The sequence below is a fragment of the Strix uralensis genome, chromosome Z (assembly GCF_047716275.1).
Source record: "Strix uralensis isolate ZFMK-TIS-50842 chromosome Z, bStrUra1, whole genome shotgun sequence".
Classification (NCBI taxonomy): domain Eukaryota; kingdom Metazoa; phylum Chordata; class Aves; order Strigiformes; family Strigidae; genus Strix; species Strix uralensis.
The window spans coordinates 81,255,337-81,266,416 of NC_134012.1; the positions used below are offsets into that span (position 1 = coordinate 81,255,337).

The 11,080-nt window shown below is 46.7% G+C and overlaps 1 long non-coding RNA gene across 1 annotated transcript; it reads right to left on the reverse strand.

Annotated features, from left to right (window-relative positions):
• Positions 1-1,672: 1,672 nt before the first annotated feature.
• Positions 1,673-3,108, reverse strand: LOC141938155 (uncharacterized). Its single transcript, XR_012627186.1, has 3 exons — positions 2,893-3,108; positions 2,410-2,588; positions 1,673-1,956 (listed from the first exon to the last, which is right to left on the reverse strand). It is a non-coding gene; the product is annotated as an uncharacterized LOC141938155 (long non-coding RNA).
• Between the last annotated feature and the right edge of the window lie 7,972 nt (positions 3,109-11,080).

Consider the following 11,080-nt stretch of genomic DNA (forward strand, 5'->3'; position numbering starts at 1 on the left):
AGTTCTGTGCAGAGCCAGCCAGTGCCACTTCTGCATCAGCTGGAGGAGAAAGAGCTCCTGAACTGCGGGCTGAAAGTTTAAGAGCATCTGCTCTATACCACGCTAATACCCTGGGCTGCCAAAAGGCACTGGGACTGTTAACTTGAAAGTGATGAGTAAGGCCACACTGGGCTGCCTGGGACCACACAGCCCCTTCACAGCAAACATAAATACACCAGACTACGTGTTTGCACGCAAAAATACAGCATCTTCCAGAACTGCCACCTTGCAAACTGGAATTCTATCAGAATCTGTCCCAGTGATGGAAATTTTCAGGAAAGTTTGAGCAAAAGCAGCTTTGCTCACTGAAGAAAGTGAAAATACACAGGGTTTCTCCTTCTGGAAAAAAAGAAAAAGATCAAAGTGCATTGGACACAATGAGGTGATGCTGGGCAGGGCAACAGCCCTTGGGGTGATTTATGAAATTCTGGCTGATGCAGCCAAAGAGATGGTAGACTCTATTCGTACAGCAGTTCACGTCAACAACACTGTTTGCTTGTTTCACACAAAGAAGTTGTCTAATATACCTTGCTGGTATTCAGACTTGAAGATTAACCATGATTTTTTAGCTTTTTTCTTCAATATAACACCTCTGTTGGGTATTTGCCAAACATACCGTGGACTCCAAGACTGACTATCTAACAGAGAACAGACCATCAGAAACAAACAATTCTCTCAAAGTTATCCCACAATATCCAAGATTGTACATTATGAAACTGACATTTAAATGATGACAAACTCCCTGGTCTCCTTCAGTGACATGATTCTCTCAAGCTCTTTTTCCAGGGTATCAAAATCAGTTAGTCCAGAGTGAAGAGTCTGGTGTGATCACCTATTTCTCATCTTCCTCAAAGCCTGAAGAGGCTCTAACAGCTCACAGAATCATAGAACCATTTAGGTTGGAAAAGACCTCTAAGATCATCAAGTCCAACTGTTAACCCAACACTGCCAAGCCCACCACTAAGCCATGTCCCTAAGCACCACATCGACATGGCTTTTAAATATCTCCAGGGATGGTGACTCAACCGCTTCCCTGGGCAGCCTGTTCCAAAGCCTGACAACCCTTTCCATGAAGAAATTTTTCCTAATATCCAACCTAAACCTCCCCTGGTGCAACTTGAGTCCTTTTCCTCTCATCCTATCATTTGTTACTGGGGAAAAGAGACCGACACCCACCTCGCTACAACCTCTCAGGTAGTTGTAGAGGTCGATGAGGTCTCCCCTCAGCCTCCTCTTCTCCAGACTAAACACCCCCAGTTCCCTCAGCTGCTCCCCATCAGACCTGTGCTCCAGACCCTGCACCAGCTTCGTTGCCCTTCTCTGGACACACTCCAGCATCTCAATCTCTTTCTTGGAGTGAGGGGCCCAAACTGAACACAGTACTTGAGGTGTGGCTTCACCAGTGCCAAGTACAGGGGGACAATCCCTGCCCTAGTCCTGCTGGCCACAGTAGTTCTGACACAAGCAAGGATGCCATTGGCCTTCTTGGCCACCTGGGCACACTGCCAGCTCATAATCAGCCAGCTGCTGACCAGCACCCCCAGGTCCTTCTTCCCCAGGCATATTTCCAGCCACAAAGTTGCATGTATGTCTTAAAATACAATTTCAACAATTTCAAGATCTCATTCCCGTTCTTGACTTGCAGCTTTGTCCCGCTCTCCAGGCTCGAACAAATGGAGTTCTGAAAGTTGCAGATTCACAACAAAAAGCATAAATAGAAACATGCAACCCCAGGTTTTTTTGACTCAGAAAAAGGGTGAAGAGCTATGCTGTTTGCTGCTTTTGCCACGTGGGGGAGTAGCAGCCTCACTCAGATTCATGGGCAAGACAAATCATCTCTCTGCAGCTGATTTTTGCTCTGTCTCTTCAAGCTGTTGCTGTAGCTCTGCCCTGGTTTTCTCGAGGTTTGCACAGTCACTGCAGAGACAAGGCTCAGTCAGAAGAATGAACAGGCCTGAAGAGTCACGGATCCCATTTCAGTCACTCCAGGCTGGCGCTGTGGGCAGCACAGTAAGGAAGAACTTGCCCTTCCCCTCACAAGGTCACTGGAGAGGGACAGAGGAAGGCAGGCAGGCTTTTTTGCCTTCATTCACTGAGAAGCGGTGGCTAGCAAAGGGCCCCCAGAGAACAGAATTCAGAGGAGTAGCACGTCGAGAGGGAGGGGTCTTGTATTCCAACGTCGCTCTGAGTCTCCAAGACAGCCTTAGGATTCACAGTAGAGCAGGAAAAGCAGTGACAGGAGGATGCTGAAGTGCCAAACAGGGGCATACACGTGGGAGGGCAGGCGAGTTCTTTGCCCATAATACCTCTGAACTGCCAGAACTGGAAGCAGATTGCCTCCAGAACGCAGGAGGAGGAGGGAACACTCACCTTCTGAGTGCTTCTACCAGAGACTGCAGGTGCTGCTGGTGGCTGCTGGCCGTCTGTCATTCCTGCTCCAGTTGCTCGAGGCTTTGCTGCAGCTTCCTGCACTTCTCTTCCTGCTGCCTGTGCTGGTGCAGCAGGAAACTGATAGAGTCCTGCCTGTCAGAGAGCTCTTCTTCTAGGGCCTGCAAGGAATGGGCAGGGAAAAGCACAAACAAGCAATAAGGAGCAGGGAAGATGGCTCCTGATAGCTGTGAGAGAAGCAAGCAGCGAGACAGCTCACCTGAAGGCAGAAGTTGTGATGAGGGGGTGGAGATCAAAGAGAGAAAAGCAGCAGAACACAGAGCTGGTGAGACTGGTGAGGTGATATAGTACCAAGAGTGGGATGGCCAGAAAGAAACTGGCTAAGTGAATGGAAAGGATTCAAGATAAGCAAGGCATCAGCAGCTGAGCCTGTGGCCAGTGGTGAAGACAAGGAGAAATTCTCACCTGTGCTGCTCCTCTCCTCCTTGCCAGTGCTTCCTGAACCAATACAAAGGCACGCTCTGCATCAGCGGAGCTCAGACAAGAGAGGATGTTGCTAGACTCTGCCTGCTGGGAGCTGTCAGTGACCACGCTGTCACATTCACCTAACACCACCCGAAAGCCCACATCAAGCTGTTACTCTCTGCTCATTCTACTTGATTTTCTTTGTCTATTTCTCCTTTTCCCACACTTCACCCTAGAGTCATTAAAAACTCAATTCTTTCATTTCTTCAGTCAACAAAGAAGTTTTGTCCCTGCGGTCACAAGTGCTCCAGGGGTTTCTGAATACAGCTACTACAAACAAGAAGAAACAAGTGTGAAGTGGCTGGATGCTCCCTGAATGCTCAGTTTCTTGAAGCTCTCATGAATGATTTTAGTCTCCTTCAGCTTCTTAGAGCCACGGAGACGAGGAGCACTGTCAACACTGGGTCAACACTAGGTCAACACTGGAAATAGCAATGAAAGGAAATAATGCTACCCAGGGAAGAAGGAAGCTGATGAATACTGGAAAACAGCAATGAAAAAGCTAATGTGTATTCTGAGCAGTAGCACAAGAAGATAAAAATGACTACATAAGGGGAAAGAACTGCCTTTGTGAGAAGCTGTGTAAAAGATCTGATGATTAAACCCCCTTCCCTAGAGTGAGGTTTAGGACTAAGCTAAAGTTAACCCTAAACAGTTAGATCAGTTGCAATTCTGGGGAAATAATGGTCAGTGAATGCAGAGTGAAAGGAGCAGAGTTGGCACATGCATTGATTCAGTCAGTGACCTTTTATAAAAATCTAAAGAACAGAGTCATTGTTCAAGGAGGTGGGAGAAGCCTCCAGGCAACACTAGAACACAAATGTCAAGTAGCCAACTCAGAAAGCATAGTCAAATAGAGACCTTACAGGAAAGGCAAAGGTACTGAAACTTCTAGTGACTTAGCTCAAGTGTCACAGGACAGCCAACTCAGAAGTTATAACAGGTTTTATGTCAGAAAAGTGGTATAATAATTAAACAGCCAGTAGCAGTTAACACAGACAGTATAAAACACATGTATCTATTCCCTGGGCCAGTCGTTTGCCTTCCTCAAGTACTTTTAAATCAAATTACAGGGATGTGGTCCCAACTCTGTACTCACCTCTGTTATATCTTTTATCAGCTTTTGGAGGAAAAGATTCTCTTCTTTGACACTTTTAGTCAATGAAGCTTCATATTCTTTCTCTAACAGACTTGCTTCCTGAGAATAGAATAAGCAAAGGGTGGGCAGGGAAGAGCTGCTCCCCTCTGCAGCATTCCCAGCCTCAGCAGCATCGTCGTGCTGATAAGCCTCAGCCCTAGTGATTCCAGTATATTCCTTCCCACATCTGTTGAATTCCTTCTTTGCTAAAACTAAGAAGAGAAAGACCAACAGCTGATTTTCACAGGCTGCTATGAAGCTGTCAATTCCAAGGAACTTTGATCCCTGGAAATTTAGTCACAGGCAGAATAGCACTGGTGCAACCCCCAGAACTGTCTGCAGCTCCCCGCCACTGCCTGCACCTGGGCTGACTCACATGTGCCTGATGCTCCCACACAGTCAGCATCCTCACCACTCTTTCTCTTGAGGAAACCACACCCCTTCGTGCTAAAGCTGGAGAACAACCATTGGGCCATCTCCCAAATAGAGGTAAAACATACTAGAATCTCCACAGTGTCATTAAGTGTTTTCACGGTCTTCTCCTTCTCCTCGTTCTGCTTCTGAGACTGTACAAGCAAGGCTCTGTCACCCTGAGAAGGTCCACGTGCCATTCCAAAAGCATCGCACACCATCACCCACTGAAGAGCTAAGCAGCTCCCAGAAGCACAGCAGAGAAAGTTCAGCCCAGAAAATACAGCAAAGGCAGCGTTCATCTCTACAGGTTAATATACCTGATGTTGCAAAATGGCCCTTCCTGCCCCAAAGGACTTCTGCACTCAGTCTTGTAAGGAACTGTCAGTACAGAGGGGCTTAGGATGGCCCTGGGCAAATTCCTCCCAACTCCTTTGCACAGCCCTGGGTAGCAAAAGGGCTGTACAAGAGACACAGCTCTCTTTATGCTGGTCTCAACTTCTCACCAAGAACCAGGTAACAGCAGAAACACTGTAATACACTGTGATCTCTTTTCCAGTCTTGTCTTACAAAAGCTTCTGTCGGTCAGACGTGTTTTTCTATCCTGCTGTTGAAGGCCATAGCTTGGCTAGGGACAGAAACAAGGCTGTGCAGAACGGGTGTGTTTTAAACGTGAACACAGCCCATCTACGAATCCAAGAAGCAGCCACAAAAGGTAATGTTGGTAAAAGCAAAGTTTAAAACACATTTACCTGTCGTGAAGCTCCTTCTTCTCCAGGTCCCCCTTGACTTGTAAGTGCATCACTTCCCAAGTCTTCTGGCTTGTTTCCTGTTCCGCTTGCTGCTGTGCCTGATCCTTTAGGACAGGTCTGCCCAGACTGACGGGCTCCCAGAGCTGCACGCCAGAGTTCAGGCGGGAGCAGTTTACAAGTACAGATCCAGAAAGCCTCATCTGCTCTGCCTTCAGCTCGGACAAATCTCTGCAGAAGGATCAAGAAAGAGATCATACTCACACCACTGTCTTTATCGGCTGACTCACTTCTGAAGCACGTTAATGGTGCAGCAGTAAAAGCTGGCAGGAAAGATGACATCTTTGCTGGGGACAAATCATTCATCTGACACTTTGGGATCAGGACACATCTTGATAGTTGAGCAATGGGTCTATTTGATGGTTTGAGGAGTGAGGCTATTTTCTCCTCAGAGATAAGAAGTATGGAACAGCCAAAAGGCTTCAAGAATGAACTAGTAGGTCAGGGCATACCCTGCACATTAAGGAAAGCTTACAGCCCAGTAAAGTAAATGGCTGACAGTAACTCACAGTTTGAAACTGCATGCAGTTTCAACAGAAGAATGTACTATTATGGCTACACTGGTTTTGTTTGCACAGAAGGCAGCTGTGAGAAAGGAACCTCAGAGAGACCAAGAACAAGAAAACAGTCATCAAAAGAAGGTATCAAACTAAGCAAAATACATTGCATAAATGCAGTAACAGGGTCAAGAAGCTATTCTTCCTCTCAACAATGTTGCTACGGGAATAAATGGATACAAACTGACCAGAATAAATGTAAGCTGGAAATGAGAAGGAAGAAAAAGATAATATTCATGAATGACCTTTCCATCAGGAGCAGTGGGAAAAGAAAGCCAGTGAGATTTAAGGCAGATGTTAATCACTCTGTGAAAGGGACCGCTCTACGTGCTGCACGCACAGCTTTGGTGAGTCTCTTCCAAGGTGTCCGCATGTGCCCCTGTCTGTGTTAATACGCCCAAACATCAACAGAGTCAGTTCATCTCTTCAGGGCCTCCGCACTGCTTATAGCCTGAGCCCTGCGGTGTCCTCTGAAAACCAGCTCAAAAAATATTATTCTGAAAATAGCCAAAAGCATGCTTAATGGCACTGCTTCAGACTGCCAAAGGAGAAATCCTACCTTTAGCTGCAGCTAAAGTAACATCAAGGCTCAAAAAGCAGCTGTGAAGGGAAGCTACATTTTTTCTGCAAGAGGTCCAGCCTGAACTTCTACTCACCGGTCAGTGGCAGTCTTCATGTTCAAGAAATGACAGCGGAAGGTTACCACCTGGCGCCACAGGCTGAGCAGACGGTTACGTTCACCCCTTAAGTAGCTGTCAGAAAGCTAAACAGGCAAAGACAACAAGAAATGCCAATTCAGCCTCCACTGTCACTGTACAAGTCTTTCAGATAGGAGAGAGCACAACCATCATCACCAGGTCTCCTTTAATAACAATTCCAACAGGGGCATCAAGGGCTGAAGAGGTACCACAGAGGTATCCTCAGTGGGCCTGCCACCTGACTTCAGAGAAGGGAACATCCACACTTCTCCTGAGGGAGTGGGGATCAGCAAAGCAAACTGACCACGATTCATCATCTCGCCTTGCAGAGGTGTCAAACAGTCTTGGTGGAAGAAGACAAAAACAAGCCCCTCCAAGACCAGTGTCAGATTTGCTTACAACAGGCTACTGGTAAGGGAGGCCTGTCCTCTTCTGCTGTTGGCTACTCTGAGTCTGAAAACACACAGACCTCTCTGCTCTGCACTGCTGTAGACAGCGATTTAGGAACCGTTGAAACAACGACCGTTCATGTGGGACTGCCCTACAGCATCCAGCAACAGCAACCGTTTGCCTTTAAGACCGAGCAGTGTGGTCACAGCAGGGGGGTATCTCCCATCCACACAGTCTGATGACACTCCTCCATCTCACGCCCCTGCCTCCTGCCAGTCAGCACCAACACAGCCTCAGTGGAGCCACAACTTTCACACAACAAGTCACCTGTGCCAGAAGTAAAATGCATTCTCATTCCCCTCTGGCATCACGTCTGACATTCCCGCAGCCTTATCCCTACCTCATGTTCACTGCGCCATTCACTCTCCTTCAATTCCAGCTCCTCCTGGGCCCTCATCCAATCCGCCGTCAGTTTTTCAACATCTTTTTTAAGGGCTGAATTAACCTCACTGGCTTTATCGAGGTGCTCCCGCAGGAGCGTGTTCACGTCTGCCAGATGCTCACACCTTGGAAAGGGAGAAACAGCAATGAGGTCACGGAACAACTGCTGTCCACAGGCAGCTAATGTCTTGCCTTCCCTTCGTGCTCTCTGATCACTGGGTGCACCACCTTTCTCCATCCTTGTCCTGACCACCTCTCTTCCTCCACTCTCCTCAGTTTCTATGTCCTCTTCCCTTGCAACGATTGTACCCACCACTGCCCTCACCTTCTCCTTAAGCCTCTCCCTGTCTGTACAATACACTGGGTAAGACCTGTAGCAAAGACCCCACCTTGCTGACCCAGTAAACTGCACACCACAAAGACAGCACCATATACATAGGGGAAACAGCTTTATATGAAACTTTCCACTGAAAATTGAAGAGCCAGGCACTGCAGGCTTATGACTTTGGGGCCACAGACTGACATCCCACCCAGGACACATTTCAAGAACAAAATTTAAAGAACTGCTACCCTGTGAACAAGCACAAAACTCAGTTTCTGGATCAAAACATGAGTTGTGTTTCTCCCACCTTAGTTTGCAACATACGTAACACAGCACTCACAGTTCATCTCCTGGACAGAGGTAAAAAGAAAAGCAAAGAAAGAAATGTGGCAGAAGATGCCTGTGGTGCAAGTGCTCTACTGGGGACTCTGTTATAAGCACAGGGTGTGCTATTCGGGGAGAATCAAACAGGAAAACTCATGCGCCACAAAATGTTCAGCATGTCAGGGCTTGATTCTCAACCTAAAATGGGGCTCTGCTGAGTAGCTCACCTACTGAATCATAGAATAATTTAGGCTGGAAAAGGACCTTTGGAGGTCACCCAGAGCAACCCCCTGCTCAAAACAGAGCCATTCAGCACGCAACACTACTACTGCACCACAGAACAGTCTGTGGACCTTTCTCCTTTCTAAACAACTTGCCCAACTGCTTCCCTTGGGGAGACCAGGTAGAACCCGACAGGTTTTCCCTCACTTCCATAAGCATCCAGGATACCAAATGTAAGGTAACACTTCTTCCCCTTACCTTTGAAGCAGTGCTTTCTCCAGGCTGTGGTCTTCTGTGGCTTCTCCCCTGCCTGGAAGGGATCCCTTAAGAAGAAAGGAAATGTTTAGTCAAATTCTTGTGTTCCCTTCACTACTGTTAGCATCCACCGCTTTCCCCTCAGTTTCTTTGGCACCTCAGGAGCTCGTGGCTTCCTGACCATGGAGGGAAAGGGTGTTATTCAGTGGGAGTGGCTCTCCTCAGCCTCCCACTGTCACACTCTCACAGCTGGGTATCCTTAGCTCATCACCGTGAGTGCTCACTTAGACTTGAAGCCTGGGAATACTCTCCTATCCTTTGTCTCCTAGGTTTACTTTAGCTGTCAAGCAGAAAGAAAAGCAGAGGGCCGGCTCTGTGTTGAATACCACCATTCTTGCCTTCCAAAATGCTATGTTTCAGCCGACTCTTTTTCAGAAACAGCCATATAATGTAACAGGCTCTGCTTCTGGCCAGCAAATTGATTCCTTGCTATTAGGTATTTGCAAGCGCAATGGACTTGCAGTGACGACACATATTAAGAAGCAAATGTTTGTTGATCTAAACTGATTCAAAACCATCTTCAGTTACCCCCAAAAGGAAATCTTCTGATGAAACATGTCGCCAGGGAGTGCTTGTCACAAAACCTCTGCCCAAAGTTCCTCTCCTGCAGTGTCTGCCAGCAGAGCTGGCGAAGGGAGTGCTCCTTGGCTGTCTCAGGTAAGGCTACTAAGATTAACAAAGCCCTACTTCTTGTATTGTTGAGGTTCCTGTGGCTTACTCAGACTGAAACCGAGTTAGGAAGCATGAACAGGCAGCCCTGCCAGCCAGCCTGAAGGGCAGGGGAAAGTGAGGAGCAGCTTGGGGCTGCCTCAGAACTAGCACAGCAGTTTGCGGAGTGCGCACGTGAGAGTAGGTCGCTCTCTCACTCTCCGGGAATGTGCAATTCACTCCTTCTCTATGAATCTCGCATCTATGACTGAGATAACATTCAACAGTTTAACTACATTTTAAAAAATTTAAAAATATCTCTATAAAAATAGATACACATAGACATTCAGTTTACGTGGAGAGTGTCGTATGGATTCTCTTTGCTAGGTTTAAGAATAACTTTCTGTAGTAAACTGACACTGCCTACAGAGTTTGGGAAACCAGCTGAAGAAATTATTTCCGTTGAAGTCACACCACTCTCTTTTGTGAACAAACCTGTGACTTCAGTGACGAGTGTGTAGAGCCCCTGTTCAAAAGTCTCTTTCCCAGAGAAGTACCTCCTAAACTTGTAATTTCACCCCTGAATTCTGAGAAATTTTGAAGAGTATTTGGTGGCCATCTGAACCATGGATCGTATTTTCAGCTCTCCTAGGGGGAGCTTGAGGGGGTCCCCACTATTTTAGGCGGCCTCAAGGGGTTTCTGGGGGTCCCCAGCGATTTTGGGGGGCTTGGGAGGGGAGTTGGTGCTTCCAAGGGGACAAGACTGCTAGAGAAGGAAAAAGAAGCTCTTCTCTTCAGCACCAACCCTCTGCGCACCACCCACCGCCCCGAAAAAAGCGCCCTCATTCACTGTTCCCCTTTAATCCTTCATTCTTGCCTTCATTCTTGCCGTCGCCTGGCAGCGACGTTATGATGAAGTGATAAAGAGCTCACTTTGGAGCTGGAGGAGGAAAAAAACCACAGAGTCCTCTCAGGTCTCATTTCAAGGACCGAGAAACCTTAAAACATGCAGAGGGAATCTACTTGCTGCATCCCGAGTTTGTCAGCAACCTCCTGCTATTTCTTCGCCAAACACTCCTGCAACTAACCTGTGGCATATTTTCTTAAGGTGTATGTCTTTAATAACCATTGCCTCTTTTTACATTTCAGGATTTTTTCTTATCTTTCATTTCTTGAGTTTTCTGAGGCATACAATATGAGAAAGAAAACATAGAAGTGAGCCGTCTGCTGTATTGACCAACCAAGTTCATTTCCAGTGACCTGACATGGCTTGTAATATGCAACACACCTAATTAAAGGCACACCAAGCCGGGTTTCTTTCTACCATATTTTGGTTGTTTGAAATCATGTCTTAATATTTTTATTAAATGTAAAAAAAAGGTGACTTGTATTATTAGAAGTAAACTCAATATAAACTCAATTGAGTTAGAATTCAACAGCACAGGCAAAGTACTAATTAGAGAAAATCCCCGAGTCAGGAGCAGGGGCGGGAAGAACGTGATCTTCCCTCGCAGTACGTATGTGAACTTCTAGATGAAGGGAACCTTGGACTTCAAAAAAACCCCACAATACACACAAAAAAAAAAAAAAAAAGTTAATTCTAAACAGTCACTCTCCCCATTTTTTTCCTTCAAATTTCTTTTAGTTTTTAACTCTCCATATGCTTATGTGAAAGCTGCTTTCAGCTGCTGACATACTACTACTGCACATGGAAGAACTTGCCAACATGTAACAGTTTCTGCTTACAAGACAGAACAGCCACTGCTTTGTTAGTGCAAAAACATACAGGAGGGAACCTCTATCTCCACGGGCTTCTATCACATGTAACACCACAGCTCTCGACTGATTTAAGG